This window comes from Emydura macquarii, unplaced genomic scaffold (assembly GCF_026122565.2).
Source record: "Emydura macquarii macquarii isolate MOO-44397 ecotype Brisbane River unplaced genomic scaffold, CSIRO-AGI_Emac_v2 contig_2371, whole genome shotgun sequence".
NCBI lineage: Eukaryota > Metazoa > Chordata > Testudines > Chelidae > Emydura > Emydura macquarii.
Window position 1 is genome coordinate 37,019 of NW_027132508.1, and position 6,058 is coordinate 43,076.

The window sequence follows — 6,058 nt, forward strand, 5'->3', positions numbered from 1 at the left end:
TCAGATCAGCCCTGTTTTTTTCAGCGTAAAAGAATTGGCTCGGGATTGCTGAGTTCTTGAAAAAGCCACACATTTGTTGACAGCTTTTCTCAGGGCCTCCTTGACCTCCTTGTTTCTCAGGCTGTAGATGAGGGGGTTTAGGAGTGGATTAAGGACAGAATAGAACACAGAGAATACTTTGTTCAGGTCTCTCAGTGTGCTGGATTTTGGTAGCATGTAGACAATAATGATGGTTCCATAGAACATTGTCACCACGATGAGGTGTGAGGAGCAGGTGGAAAAAGCCTTTTGTCTGTCGCCGGTGGAAGGGATTCTCAGGATGGTGACGATGATATAAACGTAAGATGACACAGTTAACAGAAATGGGAAGAGCGTGCAAACAGAGGCCAGGAGGAAATCCAAGACCACGATCAAGCTAGTGTCACTGCAGGCCAGTTTTATGATTGGGGTGAAGTCACAAAAGAAATGGTCCATTTCCTTGGGGCCGCAGAAGGTTAGCTGTGACATCAAGGAGGAGATGATGAGTGTGGCCAGAGAGCCACTTAGCCAAGATCCGGCTGCCAGTTGGAGGCAGATCCTGCCGTTCATGAGGGCTGCGTAGTGCAAGGGTTTGCACACCGCTAAATACCGGTCATAAGACATTGCGGACAAGAGACAACACTCCGTAGCTGCCAGTGAAGCAAAAAATAAAATTGTGCAATACACGTAGTGACAGAAATGGTCCTGTCCCTAGTCAGGAGACTGGCCAGCAGCCTGGGCAGGATGGCGGAGGTGTAGCAGGTCTCCAGGCAGGACAGGTTCCCCAGGAAGAAGTACATAGGGGTGTGAAGGTGCTGATCGGCCACGACTAACACCACGATGAGGATGTTCCCAGCCATGGTCAGAATGTACATCGCTAGAAAGAACGGGAAGAGAAGGACCTGCAGTCCAGGGATGTTCCCGAATCCCAGGAGGATGAATTCCGTGATGGACGTTTGGTTTCTCCAGTCCGTGTCTGCCATGGGGTGCATCTAGAAACAGTTGAAAAAAACTCCACAATAAAATCAGAAGAACAAAGGTAAAACAGGACTCAAGTGTTGTCAGTGAATCCCATAATGGTTCAAAAACTCATCTGCCACTCACGGTTCCCAGCCCATTTTCTGAATCCAAATCACAGGAGCAAATGCTGGTATCCCTTTATTACCACCCCTGTCTTATCAGATCATGAATAGTAATGTAACAAGAGTCCATTTTTCTGGTGGCCCAAGTAGAGACATGGCAACTTAGACCATTTGTTGATCATATCATGTTTTCTGCCATATTGTGAAAGGGCAATAACAGTTCCAACCTAAATATCCACCTCTGTCTGCGAGAGCAATGTAATGGGCTAGTGAAAGAACAAAATAAATATTAAATAGCAAGGACCAACTTTTTAAAGGTATTTAGGCTCCTAATACCTATTGAGCTGCTTTGAGCAGGGGGTTGGACTAGGTGACCTCCTGAGGTACCTTCCAACGTTAATATTCTATGATTCTATTGAAATCAATACAGCTCCTAAATCACTTAGGCACCTCTGAAATCCCATCTTAAAAATTTAGGATGAACTTTACTATGTTATCTAGGGGAGTTAGGAATGAGTGGAAATGAATGGAAATTAATCTAAGCCTATATCTTCTTGGTCAGTATGTCAATAATTTTCCTGGAAACGGTTAATTCCATCCATACACACACTAGAGATTAGTTTATCATGACAAATAGTGAAGTTGGAGAAATTATTTGGAATGTCATAGCTGGAAAATCAGGTGAAGAATGTGTCTCATGTGCACACAGCCGTCCTGAGCTTTCATTGAGTGAGGGTTTTTGATGTGTCAACTCAATGCTGAAGGCATAAATATGGCTATTTCCCCCCCCCCCCATCGATTTTGGCCAGGGGCAAAATCAATCGCATTTAATAGTTTAACTCTGGAGCAACAGTCATTGTTTCAAATCCTGCATCAGCTGCTAAAATATAGGCACAAAGAAGATGTTGGGAAGGAAATATACTGCCCCTAACATTGTCTCACTACTTCAGGTCTCAATCCTAGCCTTGAATGCCATCAATTTAATTCCGTGCACATTCAGCCACATCCTTGCCCGAACTGTGGAGGTGAGTAGGATGGTCTGGAGGTTGAGGAGACAAGAAAGCCCGAGAGGAATTTGATATGTAAACGTGCTGCTTACCTCTCTGTGACAGCGCTGTCCAAAGAGTCAAACGGAGATTTGCAATATCATTGAAGCCCTGTCAGTCTCCAGGATATTAAAGAGACCTTGATTCTAATAGATATGATTAAAAAATGGATTGGCATAGCTTCCCTGGGGCATCCCTCTAACACAGAGCACCTACAAAGCACCTCAGTGCTTCTGCCAGTGGAACGGACCCTCTTGGTCATGCTTCAATTTCTTCTAAATATCAGTTGCAACAAACAACCAAAAAATTATTCTGAAGGAATCTGGTGTGGGTTGGATGTTAAAATCTCAGAGAAGCCACCATTTCAGTAATCCCAGACCTAGTTTTTTTTATCTTACCTCTGCTGTACTGATGGGAAACCAGATGATTATTTGTTTCATGTCTGCTCTGGTCTTCAGCACAATGTTAAGAAACTTTGCCAATAGGTATTGCTATCACCCTATAATAAGGAAGTTTTAAGATTGAAATCCTGAGCTTTCAAAAGTATTTAGGTGCATGGTGTGATAGCACCTAACACTTGCTGTTTTCAGTTGACATTAGGCATGTAGGTGGTTTGAAAATCCCACGTGGTGCCTAAATACCTTTACAAATCTGCCCCTTAGTGAAGATGGATGTTTCAAATTTTGGATGCCCGCCTGGAAGCCTTCATGGAGCGTGATTTTCAGATGACATGTGCACCGCTGTTCCTGAAATCAGCTCGGATGACTGGATGGGGTCTGGACTCCATGGGGGCTAGAGATGAAACACCAGCCATTCACCCCACCCTACTACTATTACTAAATTTGCTTTGTTAAAATGGCCGTTCAGATCTGGTAGCTTTTAAATGATTTATTCTTCTTCAGCTAGAGCCTTTAACCATAAATCTGTAAGGAAATCTTTGGCTGAGTTACGCCACTGACAATCTTTGGAGCTATTATATGTTATCTTTGGGTCATATTTTTAAAGGTATTTAGGGGTCTAAAGATGCACATAGCCACATAGTGGTATTTTCGAAAGAGACTATTTTGGGAAGGTAACTAAGTCCTATTGATTTCAATGAGAGTCAGGCACCTGACAAGATTAGATGTTTTTGTAAATACCACTAGGCACATCTGTGCATATTTAGGTGCCTAAATAACTTTGAAAATCTGGTCTTTAGTCATTTTAGGATTTGCAAATCCCACAAATAATGTATAATCTAACTCTTGCTGCATTCGTGGGACCTGGGCACCCAACGCCCTAGGGCTGCTTTGAAAATTTCAGTCTTGAGCCTTGTCTGCATTCAAAAGTTGCACCAATTTTCATACAATCATAGATTCCAAGGCCAGAAGGGATCACTGTGATAATCTGGTCTGACCTCCTGCATAAGACAGGACAGAGAAATGCCCTGAAAAAATTCCTAGTGCAGATCTTTCAGAAAAACATCCGATTTTGATTTAAAAATTTTCAGTGATGGGGAATCCACCACGATCCTTGGTAAATTTGTAACGGTTAATTACACTCATCATTATAAATTAATGTCTTATTTCCAATCTGAATCCATCTAGCTTCAACTTCCAGTGATTGGATTGTGTTAGACCTTTCGCTGCCAGATTATAGAGACCCTTATTAAATATTTGTTCCCCAGGTTGGTCTTTAAAGACAGTAATCAAGTCAGCCGTTAGCCTGCTCTTTGTTCAACTAAATATATTAAGCTCTTTGGGTCTATCGCTAAAAGGCGCCCATTAGCCATTCTTTTGGCTCTTCTCTGAACCCTCTCTAACTTCTCAACATCCTTCTTGAATTGTGAGCAACAGAGCTGAACGCAGGACTCCTGGAGCAGTCTCACGGGTGCCAAATTCAGAGCTAAAATAAATTCTCTATTTCTACCCGAGATTTCCTGATTGAATTGAATCCACCAGTTTTATGGAAATTGATTTAAGAGATGACATAGTTAAGTCCTGTCTGGACACATCTGTCTCTGTTTAAAACTGTTATTGATGTTGTTTGCATCTATAAGTACCGATGCAAGCTAAACAGATATAAGACAGGGTTTAAATTGATTTAAGCAGGTCTATAGTGCAAAGGTTGTCTTGTCAAGGAAAATTGGATGAGTTTAGGTTGCGCTGAGCTAAGACATGTGAGCCCACACCTGACCAAAATGGATTTTTTTTTCCTGGCATAGCTGCATTTAGCTCAAGTTTATCTGGTCATATTTTAGCCTAGACATGATAGGTGCCTAGAACATGTGTTTGCTAAACCCAGCCACTTTCCCGAGTCAATACAAACAGGTTTTTTGCACCAATTTAACTAAATTAATTTTAAATCACACCAGGCACTAAATCATTGCAACTTCGTGGGTAGAACAGACCTGAATGAGTCAGCTTTTTAAAGATATTTAAAATGATTTCAGTGGGATTTAGGCATGTTTTTGAAAATCCCACTGGGTGTCTATTGCCTTTAAAATTCTGGCCTTGTTTCGTTAGCTCCTTCAGGCTGCAATTTCTTGATGCTTAGTTGTTCGGACTGTGCCAAGAATTCAGATCTACCGGGTCAGAGTTCCCCAGGCACTTACTCAGGTGGAAAGCTTTTCTGAACTCCCTTATTAAAAAGCAAGAGCAGCTCAATAAAGTGCTGGGTGTTGTAATATTAATCTTAGTGGCAAAATAAGGTGTGGCCTGAGCATAAAATAAAATCAATTTTTTTTTAAAAAGGAAAACTCATCTATAATTCTATTCCGGGGTCCACCAAAAACTTCTGAAGTCATTTCCTTTCTTTGTGCCTCAATATCTGCACTTTAAAGCTTGACAAAAACACTGCCAGGCAACTGGGGCTAAAATTGCTCATGTCCCTACATTTCTTAGTGAGAATGTGTTTTATCAGTGCGATGTCAGGGTGGGGAGTGTGGTTACCTGGAAAGCTGTATCTGCTGAGGTTCTCATCTCTTGATGTTCCTCAAAAGTTAGATTCGGGTAGCAAAGAGACCTGTGTATTCCTAAAGGAATGAGCTGGCACTGCGATCTCTTGTGAAAGACGCTCTGACCCCCTCTGTTTACCTAGGGCAGAATGCCTCTTTGTATTTGTAGCCTTTACTGGAAGTAGTGGTGTCTCCCTTGAGTCTACATCCTGATGCAACCAGCCTTCTGCCCTGGGAGAAAAGCTCACATCTGCTGCCTGATACAGGTGATGATTGCTTGCAGAGTCACATGCTCAAGGTTTCACAGTGTAGCCAACACACAGATATTTTACTTGGCAGATGCAATCTGGTTGCGCCAAGGGGATTGGACTAGATGACCTCCTCAGATCCCTTCCAACCCTGATCTTCTATGATTCTAAGGCAAGAGGACCTCATGGAAGTTGGATAATTTTACAGCACTCAGTAATATGTGTCATGGTTTGTGGTGACCCACAAACAGTACATTCAATGTAAAGTAAATTTAATCCATGGAAAACTACAAATAGACTTTCCCAGCAGAAGCAGCTCTAATTCCAGCTTTGTCTCTCTTGTTTACCAGGACCCATGCCTTGCATAGAACTCAGGTAGGGACATCTAGTGGCTGAAAAATTTAAGGGTACAAGGAAATAATGTATTTTCCCCAATGGACTGGCACAGAAATCCAGATGATGGGAGCAAGGAACAATTGTACTGCGGGGTGTCTGGTTCAAAATGGAACCTCATGTAGCAGATGCCCAGCTGGCTAGGCAGCAGTTCAGCAGAAAAGGACCTTGGGGTTAAATGTACAAGAAGCTAGAGATGCGTCAGCAGTGTGCCCTTATTGCCAAGAAGGCTAATGGCATATTGGGCTGCATTAGTAGGAGCATTGTCAGCAGATCGAGGGAAGTGATTATTCCCCTCTATTCAGCACTGGGTGAGGCCGCAGTCAGAGTATTGTG

At 42.5% G+C, this 6,058-nt stretch overlaps 1 pseudogene; it reads right to left on the reverse strand.

Moving 5' to 3' along the window:
• Nucleotides 1-1,001, reverse strand: LOC137161795 (olfactory receptor 6N1-like; annotated as a pseudogene).
• Nucleotides 1,002-6,058: the final 5,057 nt, after the last annotated feature.